The sequence below is a fragment of the Pelodiscus sinensis genome, chromosome 12, assembly GCF_052426305.1.
Source record: "Pelodiscus sinensis isolate ZL-2025 chromosome 12, ASM5242630v1, whole genome shotgun sequence".
In the NCBI taxonomy this organism is placed as follows: Eukaryota; Metazoa; Chordata; order Testudines; family Trionychidae; genus Pelodiscus; species Pelodiscus sinensis.
Window position 1 is genome coordinate 33251100 of NC_143063.1, and position 21231 is coordinate 33272330.

Below are 21231 nucleotides of genomic sequence, written 5' to 3' on the forward strand. Positions count from 1 at the left end.
ATCGCGCTATGGAAGCTGGCCACCCCGGACAGCTACCACTCGGTGGCACATCCCCAATTCCGGGTGAGAAGATCCACCGTCGGTGTGATCGTCATGGAGGTAAGTTCCAGGGGGAGTGGGGAGTGGCGTGGGGGGAGAGTGCTGCACTCCATGCTCAGGGGCAGCCAAGACTCCAAGCTAGGTCACCCAGGGGTTTGGGCCGTCCCTCCCTTGCACAGGCCTGCTGGTGGGGAGGGGGGTCATGGGACGAGGGGACCCTGGTGTGTGTGTGTGTGTGTGTGTGTGTGTGTGTGTGTGTGTGCGTGCATGAGGACAGAGGGAATCACGGGGGGGGCAAGGGAGTGCATACTCACCCCTGCCTTATGTGATGTGTTCCCTTGTGTTTCTCTGCACCCTTCTGCAGGTCGTCCAAGCCATCAACGACGTCCTGCTCCCAAGAGTGATCCGCCTGCGTGACATGAATGCTACGCTGTCCGGCTTCGCTGCCCTCGGGTTCCCCAACTGCAGGGGAGCCCTGGAAGCAACCCACATCCCTGTCTGGGCCCCGGAGCATCGAGCAGCCCATTTCACGAGCAGGAAGGGGTACTGCTCTATCGTTCTCTAGGCCCTTGTGGACCACCGGGGCCGCTTCTTGGATATCTACGTGGGCTGGTCCGGCAGGGCACACGATGCCTGCATCCTCTGCAACTTCGGACTCTTTTGCAGGCTGGAGGTGGGCACATACTTCCCCCGGTGGGAGTTGACTGTAGGAGATGTACCTGTGCCCCTCTGCGTCATCGGGGACGCAGCTTACCCCCTGCTGCCCTGGCTAATGCGGCCCTACACGGGGTGGCCAGACCAGAACCGGGCCCGGTTCAACAACCGCCTCAACCAGGCCCGAAATCAGGTGGAGCTCGCCTTCGGCCGCTTAAAAGTCTGCTTCCATTATTTGCTCACCCGTCTCGAGTTGGGTGCAACGGAGGTACGGGCCGCGTGCTGCGTGCTCCACAACATTGTTGAATGGAGTGGGGAGGCCTTCCTTCCTGCATGGATGGCAGCCGAGGCACAGACGTTTGAACAGCCCAACACAGCTGACATCCGCCAGGCACACCAGGATGGGGTGCACATCCGAGAGGCCCAGACGGACATGTTTGCACAAGCCCCATAGTAGGGTCACCTCGGTCTCCCCATACAACTCCTTCCCATCCTCTACCTTCCCCCCAATTGTAAAGCGTCGGTTCCAAGCATATCGACCATCATCGTGACTGTTTGTCGGGTGTGTCGGATGTAGCTAGGGTTTTTCTTTTAGTTTAGGCCACCATCGCCTGTCTGAGCAGTCCCGAAGAACAGGAAGAGGATTCGTGGTTCATGAGGAAGGCTCGAGTCAGTGTACCTGATTCCAGTCGTCTTCGAGGGATCTCCTGGCTGTTCCTCTCCCGAGGCCCGGAAGGACCAAAGGATTGAGGTTGCCAGCAACACTACAATCGTCCCCTGTGTCTAGGCTATGTACATATTTCTTTTGTGTGCGTCTTTTAACCTTTCTTGCTTGTTTGTTATCTATGTTAATATAGTTGTGGTTTAAAGTTTACTTAAAAGTGTCAGTATTTATTTATGCGCCACAAACCAATGACCACTTAAAGGGACGACTGCTGATAGATACAGAATTTGGTGTCCGCATTTTGTAATCCTCTAAAATTTAGTTGGCTAATTGGCATCTCAAATCATTTATTACAGTTACCTCGAGTAACACAATAACCAACACAGTTTTGTTCTCATCTGAAAAATGTATGTTTTTATTTACAAGGGGAAGAGGGAGGAGGAGGAGACCTTCAACTGGGATGGGGAGGGGGAGGAGCTACTCCTGGGAGGGTGGCCCCTTCGAGTGCTCCTGCGGGGGCGGATCTGGACATGCCGGGCAGGCTGCATCGGGGCAGGCTGCACAGGCAGATGGGCAGGAGGAGGGGGCATTGCAGGGGCGGTAGGAGGAGGGGGCATTGCAGGGGCAGGAGGGGGCATGGGCAGTGCTAGGGGAGGGATGGCAGGGGCATGGGGTAAGGACATGCCATAGTGAATGGCATGGGCTATGTGGGCAGTGAGGGTGGCAATGGAGTCAGCCATCCTTGTGCACTGGGCCTGGAAGGCGGCCCAGGCCTCCTGGCACCACTGCAGGTCCCCCTCAACGCGCTGGCGAATTGAGGCCTCGATGCGCTCGATGGCCTGCACATGATAGCGAAGGAGCTGGTCCCGGTGGCGGAGCCTGTGCCTGTGTGGTTGGGCAGCTGGGGGTGCCGCTGCTGCCAGACTGGAGGGTCCCTGGCTAGTGCTTGGTCCCGCTGCAGGGAAGAGAAGAAAGGATGGGTCAGTCAGGCAGCCCGGCCACTGTCCCCACACCTCATGCCCTTCACCCCTGAGCCCAGGTGACCCCACAGTAGTTTGGCTTGGGCCCACTCGGTTCCTCCCCTGCCCCCCGTGTTGTACGTTTGCAAGGAGGACCACCCCTGGAGTAGGGTCCTCTTCCATGTCTTGTAATCACCGGTCTGCGTCCTGGCCCCGTGGAGGGCGGGAGGGCACTTGTGTTGCGTTAACCTGTGGAACTCTCTGCCGGTGGAGGCTGTGAGGCTTTGGGCTAATCACTGGTGTTTGACAGGGAACAAGATGAATCCCCACACAGTGCCTGGGAGCACATCTGGCAGAGGTGGCCTGGGCTCTCAGATTCCCATCGCGTGGGATATCTCCTGGACGGAACCAGAAGAGTGACTGAGGGGGGTGTCCCATCCTTGCAGCAAAACTCAGGCGGCCCTAAGGACGGCCCGAGTGCTTCCCCCCCCCTTCTCCCTCCCACTATCCCTCACACACGTAGCCCAGGGACATGTGCGGCCGCAGTGGGGACTTCCCTCGGGGAGCCAGCCAAGGCACCGGGAGCAGGCGAGGGGCTCAGTGGGGGCCACGTTCACAGGGCTGAGATGCTGCGGTTTTCCCAGGAGCAGCTGGCTGTGCCTCACAGCCAGGCATGTGACAGTGTGCCGTTCTCCATGCTGCACCCTTGCGGAGGTGCGGGCTCTGGGCTGAGTCCCTGGGGCCCTGGCCGGTTCCAGCCGGCATCCACCCTTCCCCCTGGTCCCGCCAAATGTGTGTGAGCAGCACGGTCCCAGGCATGCCCTGCAGCTGCCTGCCGCGGCCACATCCCGCTCGGTCACCAGGCTGCACGTGGTTGCACGTGCTGCTTGCTGCCTAATGCTACACAGCATGCAGCTCACGTGGCCTGAGTGACATGCTCTCCCCTTCTCTCCTCCGGGCGCCTGGCTCCGCCCTCCGCCCCCCGCCCTTGTGAGTGCAAAGTGCAAGACTCACCAGTGGATTCTTCCCCGGCCTCTGAGGATGCGTGGGAGACATCAGGGCTGCTGGAGGGGGCCTGCTGGGTGGTGATGCTGGCCTCATCCTCCGAATCAGTGCTGTCTCCTTCCCCCGCCTCGGTGGTCCTGGTGACATGGGGACGCACGCTGCTGTCCACGGGCACGTCTGGGGCTTGAAGGGCTGGCTGGCCCAGGATGGCATGGAGCCAGTCGTAATGAAAGCAGGTATCTGCTCCTGCCCCCTGGACCTCGCTGGCCCGCACGTAGCCCAGGCGCAGCTCCTTTACTTTAGCCCGGACTTGTTCGAGGGTCCAGGCTGGATGGCCTTGCTGGGCGAGTGCCTGGGCCATGTGGGTGAAAATGTCCGCATTGCGGCGCCGCAAGTGGGTCTCGTGGAGGGCCTGCTCCTCCTGCCAGAGGTCGAGCAGGCTGTCCAGCTCCCCCGACGACCAGGATGGGGCCTGTCGTTTGCGGCCCCTGGGGGCCTCCTGTGCTGGGGGTGCAGGTGGCTGAGCGCCCGGAGCTGCCATGCTGGGCTACGACAGGGGGCACCGTGGCAGACCTCAGGCAAGAGGTCTGAGGCATGCTCCTGCCACGTGTGCTCTGGATCCTGTGTGTGCTTTAAGAGCTCGGGTTACCAGGAAGTCCGGGACTCCTACGGGGTCTCCCAGCGTCCAAACCGCTTTTTTCCATTTAGCCTGCTTTTGCACAAAAGTCTTAGCTAGCTGTCTACACTGGCCCTTTTGCACAACAGTTTTTCGCAAAAAGGACTTTTGCCCGAACGGGAGCGTCAAAGCTTTTCCAGAAAAAGCACTGATTTCGGACAGTAAATCATCAGTGCTTTTGAGGAAAATCAAGCGGCCAGTGTAGACAGCTGTCAAGTTTTTCCGCAAAAGCACCTGCTTGTGCAGAAAAACTTGACAGTCTAGACACAGCCCAGGAGTGCAGGGTGTGGATATCTACATGACTCAGTGAAAAGCAGCCTTTGTCTACACTGCTTTGCATAGCAGTGTAAGGCTCTGGCAGGAGGAGACAGCAGGTAAAAGCTCCAGCAGCAGGCTTAGACTGCTTGGGCATGTAAAACATCTTGTAGGGCAGTGGTCACCCGGGATCTACTGGTAGATCTTGGAGTCTCTGGCAGCTGATCCTGACTGGTTTGGCTTAGAGGCTATTATCAAGTCCCAGCACTTCAGTTGCCTCTCTCCCTACTGCTGCATATCTCCTGCCCTTTGCCTTGGAGCTCTCCCTCACCATTCCCCCCCGCTCCCCCCAGGAGCCTCCTGCTTTCTGTGCAGGGCAGGGGAGGAAGAACAGGGGTGCTGATGCCAAGGTGCCTGCTTCCACCCTATATTCTATTTCCATCTCCACAGAACAGATGGCGGGGAGGGGGCACTGGGCTTGGGATGGAGGGAGTTTGTTGGCTGCTGTTGAGAGTAGTGCAGGGCCAGGGCAGAGGTGAGCCTGTCTCACCCCCACCCAGGAGCCACCTGAGGTAAGCAGTGTCCAGCTGGAGCCAGAATCCTGAACCCCTGCCCCACTCATGAACCCCTTCTGGTACCTCAAGGCCCTGAGCCCCTTGGCTTTAAATTCCCTTATAGAGCCTGTACTCTGAATCCCCTCCTGCACCCCAACTGGATGATTGTAATAATGATATCCCCTATGTAACATCAATAAAAGATTAACAAGACATAATGTAAGAGAAATATAGCATATTTGTATAGCTAATACGGGGTGAGACTGGTAACTGTTTACCCAAAGACTCAAGGGCTACGTCTAGACTGGCATGATTTTCCGGAAATGCTTTTAACAGAAAAGTTTTTCTGTTAAAAGCATTTTCGGAAAAGCGCATCTAGATTGGCACAGACGCTTTTCTGCAAAAAGTGCTTTTGTGGAAAAGCGTCCGTGCCAATCTAAACGCGCTTTTGCGCAAAAAAAACACCCCGATCGCCATTTTAGCCATCGGGGCTTTTTTGCATAAAACAGTACTGTGCTGTCTACACTGGCCCTCTTGCTCAAATGATTTGCGCAAGAGGGCTTTTGCCCGAACGGGAGCAGCATAGTATTTCCGCAAGACCACTGATAATCTTACATGAGATCATCAGTGTGCTTGCGGAAATTCAAGTGGCCAGTGTAGACAGCTGGCAAGTTTTTCCGCAAAAGCAGATGATTTTGCAGAAAAACTGGCCAGTCTAGACACAGCCTAAGGTTGATCTCAAAATAAATTACTACTGGAAATCACTCCCACCCCCAGTTTTCCATCTCAGTACAGACAAAGAAAAATCAAAACCTGTTTAAAATAAAGCAAATATACATCAAGCACAGTAGGACATATAAAGCAAATTGTCTTAAAAATGAATGCTTATACACTATTGGCTCTCAGGAAGCTCCAGCAAATGAAGGAATGGTATGTGGCAGATACAGATTCTTAATTCTTACTACTTCCACAGTTGGGCACTGTTTATAAAGTTTTTAATCCTCCATTATGCTTCCTTTTTCCACATTGGGCTCCACCCTGCAAACTTTCCAGGTTCTAATTTAGATAATGGTCCAAATGATGTTCTTGTTTATACTCCTGCAAATTCAGAACAACCTCATTAATGGTCACTGTGGAATTTACATTGGGGTAACTGACAGCTGAGTTTGCCACAATGAGTTCTGAGCACAGAGTGCTTCCAATAGAAGCTTTTAATGGCTCATGTAGATTTGGATAACTACTGCAAAAAAGTATTTGTGAATGTTTATATAAAAGCTTCACATTCACACCAGCGGTTTCTGTGCTCCTTTTATTTTTGTCTTTTGCAAACATTTATGCAACTAATGTCTTGCAAATGACTGAGACTGCTCTAAGTGTTCATTTGGGTCCCCTGCAGTCTTTGATTAGTTAATGTCTCTTCATAAAATTTTTAACCATCCAATTAGGGTGCCAAAAAGCCCACGTGACTAAGGTGACCAATCACACTTGGCAAGTAATGAATAACCTAAGAACAAATCTTGGCTGAAGTACGTTTGAATACAAGGTTTGTGAAAGATTTGAATAATAACCAATATCATAAAATTGAATACTCCTTGTGAATAACTAATACAGAAGAAAAAAGGCAAAATTAGCTGAATAAATGGTTCTTTTGTACATGCATTTAGAGATGGGAATGCCAGAAACAACAAAGAACCCTGTCCTTATTCCATATTTGGATTTTTGGGGGGTTGTTGCATTCCACAGACTGATAAAATTGTAACATGTATCAATGACAAAACAATAATAAAAATTAATGAATGGTTTCAGAATGGTTAGGCACAATCTGGTCAAGATTTTCTAAAGTCACTAGTGTCAACAGGTGATTTAGTTTTAGGGTGCTCAATCTGAGATGTGTTTAAAACCAACTTGATCTAATAATTAGACCAATTTAATAAGTCTCAGGCTGAGTCCCTAAAATCATCATTCCCTTTTGAAAAATACTGTTTTTCCCCCTTTGCTAGTAATAGTATCAAAGATATTGTAACCCTAATGCAAATATTGTAGAATGGTATCTGAAATGTCAACAGCTCCAGGGAATTTAGGCAAAAAATAAAATGGTGATTTTTTATGCATATATTTGTTTTATTGTCTATGTGCATTGATATTTTTCATATTAAGGTTCCTAGGACCTTTAACATGCTCAGGAAGTGGAAAAGATTGTCAGGCTCCTGGCAATATGGAGGGGGACGCTGTGTGCCTAGAAGAGGGGAGCAAAAGGGGCAGGGCTGCTTAGCGCTGCTCGGAGGCCAGCTGGATTATGTGGCATGAGGCTCTGCAGCTCATTGCATGGTATTTCCAGCAATTCTAAAGGGCCTGGGGCCTGTTTCCCTTAGAATCGCTGGTCCCTGGGCCAGCTGCCCTCTTTGCCTTGCTCTGTTGATGGGCTTGAATATGCTAACCTCACAGATAGAAATATCTAAAAGCAGATTTACATGATACATTCAGACATATCTGTCCTTTGGGACATATCTATTAAGTAATATGCATCTGGGAAAAGTCCTGAGCAATGTAAATACTCAATAAACCATTATACCATCATAAGAGCGATGACATCCCAGTATTAGGTTGCACACATTTATTTTTACATTTTTTAAAATACAAGTGTAGACACAAAACATATTGTCATGGTAATTCTATTGGCCTGGCTTCAGCCTGAACATCTTATTTAACACTGATAGGCAGCCCCTCAGCTGGTATACAATGATAATTGCCCATAAGATCTAATTCTGCTGGCCTCCCATTCAGTAGATGCTCCAGAAGAGTGGAGGATCATCATGTGTGCCATGCACACCTTAGGCAGGACAAAGAAGGGCCAGTTTCATATTTAGTTCTAAATGTTATGGTTCTGTGACTTTTCAATGGCATTCTTGTTCCTGTCATTTATGCTTTGAAAATCTCTCCCTGAAGCCCCTGTTCAGCCAAGTGTTTAACATACGCTGGTCATTGAGCCCAGGAGTAGTCCCACTGGCTTCAACAGAAATGCTCCCATCCCTAGTGCTTCTCTATCATTTTGTGCCAGCTGGTGTAAGTTGGCATCAGTCCACTGAAGTTACTGGAGAGAAACAGATGTATACTAGCTGAGGATGGGGCCCAGTCTCAGAATGGATATTATTTATGATATTTTAATGTATTAATGTTTATAGACCTATATTCAAATGTGGGCACTGGAAAAAAATGGTTTAATTCTTTCACAGATGCTGAGTACCTTGAGCTTGCATTTAAGTTTATATAGGAATATAACAGAGTTTAAAGAGAAGCTAGATAATTTTATGGAGATTAGGTCCATAAAAGCCTATTAGCCAGGGCATAGAATTGGTGTCCTTGGCCTCTGTTTGTCAGAGGCTGGAAAGGGATGGCAGGAGACAAATCGCTTGATCATTGTCTTCGGTCCACCCTCTCTGGGGCACCTGGTGCAGGCCACTGTTGGTAGACAGGATACTGGGCTAGATGGACTTTTGGTCTGACCCAGTATGGCCGTTCTTATGTTCTTAAGTCAAAGATTTGTGGGTACTCAGCTCTCTGAAAAGCAGGCCATTCATTGAAGTTAATCAGAATATTCATCATGTGTCAAGTTAAAACACATCTCTACCTCTTTATAGACCAGGGCCCTATTTTACTAAACATGGGTTTAAATATCTAGTCTTGTGGTTTTTCACTGCAGTGTGGTCATGTGAAGGCCAGTTAACATCAGCTGTTTGCTCTCACAGAATGAATTTTGAAAGATCAGAATTTCTGTGCTTAGCTCTAGACACCCAAGTTTAAATCCATTAGCTATATATTTTAAGTTGTGAATGTTGCAGTGTTTTCTTGTTGGCAAAGCAAGCAGTGTGATATTACATGTAGATGATGGAGTAGCATGCAGTATGTGATTAAGAAAATTTGCTTTTAAATAACAGGAGCTAAAAACACAGCAAAAGACACATAAAGATTTAGTAGATGATTCAAAGGAAACCTTAATCTGTTAGGATCCAAATTGCATCTGATCATCTGCAGCCTGTTACACACAACCAGGGAAAGGTCAAAAGGAGCCTTCTTGTGCACAAAAAAAAATAAACAATTGCAGTTCACCCTTTAAGGATGACTCCTGCAGGCTTTCACTGAACAAGGCACACTCTGAGCCTAAGCACAGAACTGGCCCTAAAGTCAGGGAAATGTTAAAAGTGGAACAGGAAAAAAAACACCTTTGATTTTAATTGTATAGCCAAAGAGGCTGAGCAACACTTCAGTGAAATCAACAAAGGAGTCTAAAAGCCTGGGCTTGCACCCATGAAGCTGAGGAAAAACTGTGTGTGACCTGTATAATGAAATCTGTATCTTGAGAAGTGATGACTGTTGGCTCCATAAAATGAGATGTGTTCATAGTAGCAAATATTATTGCCATAACTTAAAATTTTGTACTCTGGGATCTTTCCATAAATAGGTTTAATCTGGATTCAAGGGGTATGGGAGGGTTTTTGTTTGTTTTGTATATGTGCAGAAGTATGATTAATTGCCACTGAACTTTTTATATGTTATAATAATTCTTCAAAGTCTATAACACTGTAATTAGATGTCTTCAATTTTTCAAAATGTATTCTATCTGTCTGTGACAGACATCTCAGTTTATTGTTATGTCAGACAAAAACACATTCATAATGTTATTGTGTGCCCTCTGGCATTATTTATATACTAAAAATTCAAAAGGAGTTGTGTCACACCATTGTCAGATATTTTATGGTATCTCCAACATCATCTACACTTAGGTCATTTTCTTTTCAGTGGTTTAAACTTGAATACTCTAAGTGATACAAAGTGCAAATTATCCCAATGTTGCACAAGCATATTTGGTGCAAAAATTGAGGAATAAAAATATACTTTCTATAGATTCCTCATGTCCTGAGCCAAAATTTACTCATGAGTAATCCTATTGACCTCACTTTATGACTTCTATACTTCTGATGCAGTAAGGAAGCCCTGCACACATGTAAAATGATGGGTATCACTCTCCAATATTGGTCTGAATTATCTGCAAGCTTTTAGGTCCTAATCCTGCAATCACATATGCAGTTGAGTAACTTTCTGGATGTGAGTACTCCCACTGAATTCAATGGGACTATAGCTGTGTGTAAAATGGATCCCATATGTAAGTGCTTGCAGAATTAGGACTGTCTCCTGTAATATTTCACAGCTGTTTTCTGGAAAAATCTTTGGTCCTCATTGACCTAATGCAGTAATTAAATTGAAATGGATGATCTTTTTAAAATTAAATAAAACGGAGTATTATGGAACATTGTTTTATGGTGCACCCAAGAACCCCACAGATTAAAAACAATTTATTCTGTTGGGAATTGTGACTGAATCTCACTAAAACCCTATTAAATGCCGAGGATTTTCAGGCACATAGGAGGCTTTTGTTTCTGTTTATCCGCACACGTCTGCCACCTTTTAAAATTGTTGCTTTTACAACGTGCAGAGTGAAGTGACCTACTGTCCTTGTCCACCTTAAAAACTAACAGAAACCAGGTGGTTTAAGTTCAGAGAGGAAACTCAAAGGATTCTGTTGCAAGTGATACATGGCAATAAATTAGAAACAACTGGATCCAGACAAAAGACTAATAAAAAACAAAACTTTGGATTTGATATCATATAATAAACTGATAAAGAATGTATTTGCTTAAGATGAATTTCACAACAAATATGTTAATAAAAGGAATTAAAACTGGCAATCTGTGGTTTACTCAGTGCTGAATATTCTAGACTTTTAAATAGTTTCTTAATCTCTTTCTCATTTGAAAAACTTCAGGGATTCAAGCATTGTTCTTGCAGCTGATAAGTTTTGTGCAAGTAAGAGAAGGATCTCTTTATATCCATTTACATTTCTATACTAACTAGCATATCCATATGTCAGCATGTAAGATATAAAATAGAGATCTCCATCTTCATGAAAGTCAGACTTCAGATGAGTTATCAGTTGCAAAGTTGAATTACAAGTTGCATAGGACATAAGGCTAGCTTCTACCAGCCTTACACAAATTCTAACAGAAGACCAGTTTAAGTATGTGTGTTGGTATAAAAGAATGTTGGTGATTTGGATAATTTTAATATATAAACATCTCCACTATAAAAGGGAGATGATTCCACATTGTAGAGTACTGGATTGTGCAGGATCCTCTGGGGAGCATATGAAGCATGGATTCAAAATGGCAAGAGGTGTCTTTGAACTGGCCTGTTACCTTTTAAAAATGTCCAGTTTTGCCTATTTATAAAAAGGCACATATTTTATGCTTCCATGTATGTATGTTCAAATCCCCGATGAAAACAAAACACCACCTTTTAAGAGAGGGCACTCCCTTTTTTCATGGTGCAATTTCAAAAATAGGTTTTGAAGCCAATTGACAACATTAGGGGTCATATTATGAATTGCTTACAAGGGCAAAACTCCCATTGATGTAATTTTAATATCAGGATGTTTATCTTCAAGAAGAATTCCCCGAACAGCTGCCTTTTATACACTCTTTTTCAAGTTAAAAAAACCCAAACCTTTCTTCCTATCCACCTCTGAATTGCTTTCAAACAAAGAAAGTAGATATTTTTAATACACCCCAGAAAATAGGAGGCTGCCTGATGTGAAATGAAGAAAACATTGTGAGTGCCCTGACTAGGGAACATACATGCCTCAGATCTCATTGCTTTGTGCAGTTCTGAAAGCTGCTCAAATACCACAATGATGGGCAGAGGCATGGGAACCTAAATAAAATAGAATATACAAATCCTCAGCTAAATTTCCTGGAGCCTTTGAATGTCTAGACACAGTTTAAAGAGGTTAACATTTTCTGTCATACACTTAGGCAGATTATCATATTCCTACATTTTCAGTTCCTATTTTGGTTCTGTGGAATCACTATTAAGAATCATTACTGAATAATAAATAATACAGGGAAATTGAATAACTTCTTGGAAATCTATCCCTGTATATTCTGTACTTTCTGATGAGAGAGCAGCATAAACTGAAACTAGATAACTTTTAAATCCTCCAGACATGCATGCTCTTTCTTAGGAATTGCCAGAAGTGGCTAAATAAATTACAGCAAACCCTCCTCAAATGAGAACTGTTTTTTCTACCATTTGAAGTCAATCTGTCTCTTACAAATCTAAATAAATAGCAGGTGTGGGTCTCAATGAAAGAAAAACAGTTCAAAAGTTTGAATCTGATTCACATACCACTGGGTAGGCTGGAATCTAAGGCTTGAATTTAATATGCCCATGTAAGGCATTTCCTGATCCAGAATGTGTAGACAGAGGACTGCAGAAGGAAGAAGTCAGCTCTGTAGCTAAAGAATGCAAGAGGATTTGAAATGTTTCTTTAATGTAAAACAGATTCTTAACAATAATATTCCGGGGGATGGGACATTTAGAAGTAGGTCAATGTTTTTCACAGTCTTACTAGTTATCTGTCTCTTTATCATTCAACAGCAACAATAAAACTGGAAATGTAGAACTAATAATTCTACAGATTCATGGAATAAAGTGCAGGTATATATAGGCCCTGATTCTGCAATAGAATCTTTGACACATCAATGAAGTTTCTCCAGCTTGCACCCGGACTGGCACCAAATATTTGCAAGTACAATGTCAGTACTTGTCTGTGAGAAGAATATTTGCCTAAACAAAAAACTATAGCAGCCTGCATCTCTTTTGCTGCCTACAAACTTACTAGTAAATGAATATTTGTTGGAATGTTCACATGTCCTATGTATGTTTACAAATAGCAAAGTATTGTGTTCCCCTTCCACATACAGTAAATTGGTGATGGGGAAGAGCTTTGTGGAGTTTCTGGTTCTTTTTCTTTGCCAGATTATGAATACTTACAGAAAATGATCTTAAAAATTATAAAGATAAATATCTATACTGAAAGCTAGATCCTGGAAGTTATATTTTTCTAGTCAGGAACAGAAACATGTGACATAAGTGTGCATACAAAGGTAAATCACACTGCCCACACTTTTTTAAATATTGACTACAATTAAATTTGTGAAAAAATTCTGTAATCCAATAATAAACATGTCTGAAAATCTCTCTGGTTGGGTACAGAAAGTGCTTTCTAGGTTGTATGGTACTGAAAGAATGAAACAGTTCCTAGAAGGAGACATTGTGTGGCCATGAGTCTTTCCTGGGTCTCCTCCATTTGGAGGAGAATATGACCAGGCAGTTGACCTGGAATTGAGAGGGAAACCAAGGCAGCATCAGATGAAAATAGACTAAGTATATGGCACTGAAGAATGAATGTTTGAAATGTTTATTTGGTCTAGTTAGGAGGTTAGATTTAAAAGTAATAAAACCTGATCACTTTCAGTATTGCCAAAACTGTACAGAAAAAAATAGAAAATTGGGGGAGTTTCAAAAAAATGTGATCATCTAAAGAAATAAGCATTCTCCATATGTTTGTGAGGGGTGAGAGCTGTTAGCAATTTTGATTTAGTGCAAGGTAGAAACACATTTCCATGCTCCTGAAGCCCAATCAGTGAGATGATCAGCTATTTAGCTAATTCTCTTTTGTTGCTCAACTGCTGCAAGGAAATAGCCAGCGGGTGGGAGACCAGCTGAAATGAGTCACAAATGGCCAGTCAGTTAGAGAAATGTAGTCAAGCGGAGTGAAGGACCTTGGTTCACTCGCTGGAAAATGTCGACACAAACTATGAGGTATTGACTAAATAAAATGTCAGTGCAACACTGCAAAGTACAGTTGCCCATGCTCTTCATAATGTGCCATAAAAGGTAAGGAATATCTGAGAACTTGGCAGGATAAGAAGAAAAGTGCATCTGATAAGGGAGGAGTGTGGGGAAAATGTTTTTATTAGGGTGACTTTGGGTGGACCTCATTATTGTTAAGGCTGAAGCCATAGATGAATGATCCCAAATGAGGGAAATTCAAGATGAGTATTATCTCACCCCTTCCTGTGATCTGAAACTTATGTTTCTAGCTTTGCATTTCTGAAGAGGAGCATAAGAAATATTTATCTGCCTGCTCAATATATTTTTTTTAAAAGATGGTGCTTCATTTGGGAGATAGGTTTTGTTTTATTCAGTGATTTGGAACTTTGGAGATAGTCCCACTTAAAATAGGAGTCAGAGTGTAGGTGAAGTCATCACTGTTACCTGACAAACATAATTTATCACATGCCTCTGCAGTTTTTCATGTGGATGTCACCATATCTGTGATAGTATTTCTCTATGATCACTAGTATAGGGATAGATGTGTTTTGAGATTCTGGATCTAGTGGGTTTTTTGGTTGTACTTAGCCCTATAAAATACTTGTTTTTTTTATACATGTTTACTATTGCAGCTAATATGACTTAAAGCATTCATACTGAGAGCACAGTATATAGCAGTGTGTATGGTAAGAATTGCACAGCATCACAAATTGTTCCATAACACTTTTTATGCTTGCTTTGAATCCACAAGGTCAGAACATTCGGCATTGTTCTACTATCAAAGAGAAATAAGATTTTGTTCTCTTTTGGAAACTTGCTCACAGATTTTGTTTTCATTGCAGGCAGTTCAAAACAGTGTAACTTGCGAAGTAAAGATGAAATATATTTTGCAGTTTTTAAAAAAAGCTCTCTCTAGAGACCCAGAGGCACCTCACAAATCTAGTTGTGTACATCAGCACTCCCAACAACAACCATTTGCACAGCAGTCAAGGCCATTCTTGTCTGTATCCTCAGCTGTAAATGATCACACTCTGCAGCAGGAAGACTGCTATTTTTTTTCTGATCTTTTTTATGAATTCTGTGCATCTCCCCCATTTCCCCTTCAAGTCTTAGAAGATTATTATTGTTTATTTTGGTAGCATCTAGAAGCCCCAATAATCACTGAGGCTCTGTGCTGCACATTGTATGAGAGAAGAACATGTTGATAAGAACATATGATCTAGTGTTCTGAGCTCAAGACTGGGGTCTAGAAACTCCTGAATTCTAATTCTCTGTCTAACCCCAATATATCCTGGTCTTTGGCAAATTATTTAGGGCCTTACCCTGTCTGTGTTGTTGAAGTGAATAAGAGTTTTCTCTTGATTTCAGTAAGAGCTGGATTTGACACCAAATCACTGTGTCTCAATAGTCCCAATTGTGTTTAAAAAGGGGGGGGGCTAATATTAGCCCCTCAAGAAAGTTGACTATTCATATTTAGTGCTTTGAAGATAAAAGTACCAAGGCGTGTGTTTTTTTTTTTTTTTTTTTTTTTTTTTAATGAATTCAGGATGGTTGGGATTGGCGAATGACTGTTCTGTGATTGCTATCATGTCACCTTTTCTTGTAATTAGCTGCCCCTTTAGCATAGGGTTTTGCTCTGATATTCATCTTTAACTGCTGCTGAAATCTTCAGGTATACTGGTAGCCTGCACCTCTAACTGCTGCAGGATGCATCAGAAATACAATGACTTTGCACTGACTTCTGTGGACTATAAATAAAATACAGGGCAGCACAGACACTAAAATGGAGGACCAGCAGGGAAGACTTAAATACACAATTGCTGTTTGGGTTTGATGTAAGCTTTCTCTAGGCCTGTGCTATGGAGCTGGTGAGAGAGAGAGAGCTACTGAAAAACACATAGAATATGAGCTATTCTGTAATGTGCATATTTGCGCTGAAAAACTCATTTTTAGACAATTCCTCTGGCCTCCTGAAGTTCAGGTAAAGTTTATGTGTCTGGATCATAGTATATATAAATTCTAACAGAGGAAAAACCACACATTCTTCTTATTTGCAGTGTAATGAAGACATTCCACTCTGTTTTGGTACAATTATATTGTCAAATGGAGGACTGTTCAAGTAATTAGTAACATAATTAGGAAAGCTTTTTCTGCTTGCTCTGCCTTCATTTGAAATACAATCCTTATTTCTAATGTTCTTTAGAGCAGGGCAGATTTCTTAAAGAAGAAAAGCTTTAATGAACGGGGGAGCCATGGGAATCTAATACATTATATTTTTATAACTGCCTCAGACAGGCTTAATTTGCCATCTTTAGCAAATAAAAGCCAGGTTACAAAGGAAGATACATTTTGTGATTGTATCTTTTTTCTTTTCCCACCAAGGACTTGCTGTTTCCGAGGCCTGGTTCACGTCCTTACTCACTGACAAATGTTACATCAGGCATACTTCTTGGGGGGAGGAGAAATCTCCTCTGGAGTTATACTGGTATGACTGGAGAGTTTTGAAATAAGCAGACAGACTCGGAGTGAAAACACTCGTTGCACCAAGAAATTCTTTGGCAATTTCTTAACTCTGGCATAATATAATACTTAACTTTAATATATAGACTTTGATAACTGTATTTTTGGTATGAAGGCTATCTAGAGCTACTGATGACCCAAATGATGATAGGACTTGGGGTCAGAAATGAGAGAGTTTACAGATGGGTACATCTCCAACAAAGAACAGATGCAATATTTTGTTGTACATGGAAGAAACATGACTACATAAGCCATTTTTAAACACATTTGCCATGGATTTGGAAGCATAGGATTCAACTGCCGAGTGCCGGGTACTCCCAGGGAAAAGTTAGGCATACAACTCCAATCAGATTTGAGGGTATTATTTACTTGATCTTGGAGGATTGTGACTGTAGGGCATCTCCAGTATGATGTTGAGAATCTTCATTTCCCAGTGAAAACAATTAAGGGTCTCAGTCATGCAGTTTGCTAAGGGGTTCATGAAAGGGCTAAAGCACCTTACTTTACTTGAAGAGTGACATGCTTGAAGTAGTGTTCATTAAGTCAATGACTTAACTCAGGGAGTAAGGTATTACTTAATCCAGGTAATGGTAGCAGAATCTGGCTCAAGATCATGCCCCATATTGAGAAGGTATTGATTTGTGAAGGAGTGTAAGGAGGTGTCCTTTGTATGCTCTACTCACAGTTCCAAACCTTTGCCTTATGTTGGGCTAGAACAAGGTCCAGTTTCTTTTTGTAAATTAAATAGCCACCCCAAAATCTGATGGCAGGTTAAAGAAATGCTCTTTCAGGACATAATTCAGCAAGGTACTTAAGCATGTGCCTAAACTCAAACACTTCAATAGCACTACTGCTGTCATGCTTAAAGCTAGGCATATGCTTAAGTGCATTGCTAAATTGGAATTTCAGTCTGTTCTGCTAGATCTAGAAAGTCTTTAAGCTTACATTTAGGCCTGGTAAATTATTGCTTTGAAGAGAGTGCTTAATTTTGTCTCTTACTATTTTTAAGTGGGGAAAAAGCCTCTTAAATGTATTGATGGTAATATGGCAAATGATTGTTTTTGAAAATGCAAGAAAAAACAACAACCCTACCTATATTTTACAGTATCCTGCAGACATTTTATGTAACAGCTTATCATAACTTTTTATTGTCTTCTACCTCTTATCAGGACAAGCAGATTCATCATTTTCATGTTTTTCTCCATGTATAAGAGGTGTGAGTTAGGAGAGGACAAGTTTTTCCACAATGGCAACTAGATTTATCGCTTTAATAGATTGTGTTGAGATCCATTGCAGATGAGAGCCATGTTTACCTGAACACACATTTGTTGGTGAATTTCCTCTTAAACTCCTTTTGACAAATGTGGCTTCAGAACAGAAGAAATAGTCTTCGAGGTAATTTTTCTGTTAAATATGGATTAGCTGTAGTATCTGATATGCAAGAATGCTGTACATTTTGTATTGCATCTCTTTACTCAAGTACAGACAGGTAAATTATCATAAAGACACAACTCCCACTACGGTATATGAATTCATGTTTGGTGCATTCAGCTTCTGACCGATATTTCAATCCCTGTCATAAATAGAACTAGTAAAAATTATCTGTACCTAATATTTTTCTTTAAAACATTCCTTTCTTAAAATCAGATATTTCACACACAACCCCCAATTTCAATAAAATTTCATTTAAGAAGTATGAAAGTAAAGTTGCAGTTTTGTCTTTATTTGAATTGAAATTTTCATGATCTGTGTTTGGAAAAACAAAATCTAAATGCAAACTTGAGATTAAACAATGTTTTGCTGTGTTCTATAATATCTTTGTCAATTTTATTTTAATGTTCCAGGAAAATAAGTAATACAACTTTCTTGGAAACATTTCACAAATACAAAATAGGATTTTATATTGTTTTTATTTAAGTGCCAACAAAGGAACTGAGTCCATCTGAAAATCTAGCCCACAATGCTTCAAACATTGGTTTTTCTTATTATATATTGGGTAAATTACATAGCAATTGAGGCAATTTGCAATACATCAGCCAAAAATGTAATGCTGACTACTCAGGTAGGTTTCATAATCTTTAACAATATCCAAAAGCTTTAGTGTTTACTTAGTTCTTGCATTGCAAGGCTGCCATTTAGGTAGTGTGTCCAGCCTCGTAGAATAAATATTGGCATAAGCCACCCATGGGAGTACAGGCACAGACACAAGCAACCAACTTGCTCCCTCAGGGAGGTCTGCAGCTGTGTGTGGTATGAGTCCTCTAACAGAAAACTTACATGGCATCACTGCTTCTATTTTACTGCAATCCGTGTTTCTTTCAATTGATAATTAGCTATAGTGATGCAACTTTCTAGACCTGTTTAGAAAAATAAGTTGCCTTCTTGGGGGGGAAGAGAGGGAATCTTACACAAACAAGATTGGGGCTTGAGAGCTAATCAAGCTAGATAGCGTTAGTCATCTGATATGTCAGTATTAGGTGCCCATATAGCTTCAGCATGCTGCTGGACATCTTATTCCTGTTGCACTAGATAACAAAATAACAGCTGAAAAATATAGTTACATTAACATCTTCCATCTTAAATTCCCATATCTTCTCAACGGAAAAAAACAGTTTCACAAAATGCAAAAAAAGGGAAACAGAACATGAAATGTGACAAACATTGAACCATCTCTAGAACTGCAATCACAGTGGCAGCTGTGAGAAATGATAACGTAGTAATATGTACCACAATCAGATTTTTCTGTCAGGCAATGGTAGCAAAATCTTTTTATATTTAAAGAGTCAGACAGGCACAAACCAATGTTCAGGCTTAATCTATGTAGTTTTGATTAACAGGCATTTCCTTACAATAGAAAGAATTTTAAAGTGGGTAAAATCTGTTTCCAAGATGTGTCCAAATCCATGTAGGGTAAATTCTAAACCTGGAGACTGGCAAAAAAAAAAAAAAAAAAAAAAAAAAAATCAGAATCTCTACTAAACTTCTCCACGCAGTGCTGTGTAAAAGTCAAAGTCTGCAAGAGATTTTGATTTCTTTGACACATATGGTTCACGTTTCTTAACTGCTAAAGAAAACTAGAGGTACATGATCAAAATGTGCTAGTCCTTCACAGAACTGATAAGGTTTTCCTATAACTAACTCACCTTATATAGTATTGTATATTTGTGACAGTCATTTCACTTACACGGTATCTATGTTTGTCCCAATCCACAGTGAATGTAGAATGCAATCTAATATACCTTACATGGTAATCCACCAGTTTCAAGTGTTTCAGAAAGATCTGCTGGAAATAGTTCTGTTGGTGACTTGAAGTCTGCTATATTTAATATTTATATTCATTACCCATATTGCAGTAGGTTTTTTTTTTAGGCCACAACTCAGTTTCCAGTTACAAAATCCATTTATAGTGTACTTTTGTGTTCTCAAATATGCAGTTCTCATTACATTCAGGGGCTCAACTTGGCCCTAGATATTTTGGCAGGCCAACGCTAACCTCAGATCAAGTCTAGATGTAACTAGCAAGGATGATAGAAACCAGAAAATCAAAGGGTTTCAGAAAATGTTTAGGACTTCTTAGGTTCGCGGCTTTGCCAGCTGTTGGTATCTAAGATACAACTTATGATTACTTTATTATGTTTCCTTCTGGCTTTTACTCTTCTCCTGCTCATTTCTTTATAATTTGACTAGCAGGGGAAAGAAAAAGCATTACTCAAAATCACTTGTACTCCATCCAGTTTTTAAGACTCCAAATGAGAATGAGTTTTACTGCCTGGAAATATCAAAATTGCTGTTCTAGAAGCTTTGTGACTTCCTAAAGCATGTTCTAAACAGCTAGAAAGTGTTGAGGCTAAGAATTCATGCATTTGTTGAGATGGAGGAAGCATAACAAATCTGTCAGGAGCATTTGTGAATACCTATTTCATCCTTGGTGGCTGCAGACAACTGGTGTGGGTTTTTTTTAATATTTTTTTTCAAAAGTACCATTTACCAAGTTCATGTTCATAATGTGAAATTCTATCCTTAGATACATGTGCTTGGTGCTCATTTTAAGTCATTAAAATTGCACCGTTCTATTTAACCTGAATAATTTCTTTTTAAATCTAAAATTAGGAGTCATAGTGGCATTACAAAATGGGGACATTTTATTGTGGAGTTCTTCCTGAAGAAAACATTGTTTTGGAAAGGAAGGGTCATTTGAGAATGGATGACATACTTGATCTAGCAGATTGTCAAGTTGTATTTGACCTAATGCAATGTTATGGAGTGCTAGTGACCATGGCATAGTAAAGGTTGAAAATACCATACTTTAATGGGAAGCTTTTTTTTCAATCCTCCTAATTTCTCAAAAAGGCATCAATCCCCCAAGATGTGTTTTGTGAAACTTCCCCCTTGGAAATTTAGAAAACCTTAAAAAAGGTATGTCCATTTGCTGACTCTGAAAATCTCTCATGCGCCTTCTGGTTTATCTTATCTCCTAACTGGTTTAACTTACAAACACGGTTGGTTTGTTTTTCCTTTCATCTTCCTCCTCTTGGCTAGTGCTGTCTAGTGTGTGTTTTCAGGAGACCATGGGAGATTTAGAAATCAATGAAAGTTTTGCGAGACGCGGTGTATCATATCTATGCCATAACAAGCAGTTGTTAGAGCAGTAGTGTCCTGTGAAGAGAAGGTGCCGAGGCTGAAGGGGGAGATCCTGTGAGGAAAATAGTATGCTCTTTCTTTATTTGCAGATCAGGAATTGGGGAAACAGACCACAAAATATGTTGCTTAAGAGATTTTATAAGTTAAGGATTTGTTTTCTCCCTGCCCAGGCTGAAATGAGTTTGTACAATACAACAGTAAACTCCCACCAAATGCAAGTTCTGTACTGATGCCACCTGATGAGCAATACTAACACACTTTTTTGTGTTGTGGTAATACTGCACTCGGTGCATAGAGTACATCACTGTTTCAGCTCCCTGGCATAACTATTCTCCATTCCCAACAATCTCTGGCTCTCAAGTACCACAGCAAGTCCCAGTGACATTATAACATGCATTACAATTCATAAAGACTACAGCTCATGGACACTTGGATTTTCTGGTGTACCTCTGTATTATTACCACTTGCTTTAAGCTTCATAGCCTTGATTAATCTTGCACTGAAAAACAACCGTATCTCTCCTGTGGACTGGAG

The 21231-nt window shown here is 42.1% G+C and overlaps 1 long non-coding RNA gene across 1 annotated transcript in view; it reads left to right on the forward strand.

Moving 5' to 3' along the window:
* The first annotated feature begins 13337 nt into the window (after window positions 1-13337).
* LOC102452250 (uncharacterized) overlaps window positions 13338-21231 on the forward strand; it is a 108521-nt gene continuing 100627 nt past the window's right edge. Inside the window, exon 1 of the long non-coding RNA XR_012906806.2 lies at window positions 13338-13599. This is a non-coding gene — a long non-coding RNA (uncharacterized LOC102452250). The remainder of the gene's footprint in view (window positions 13600-21231) is intronic.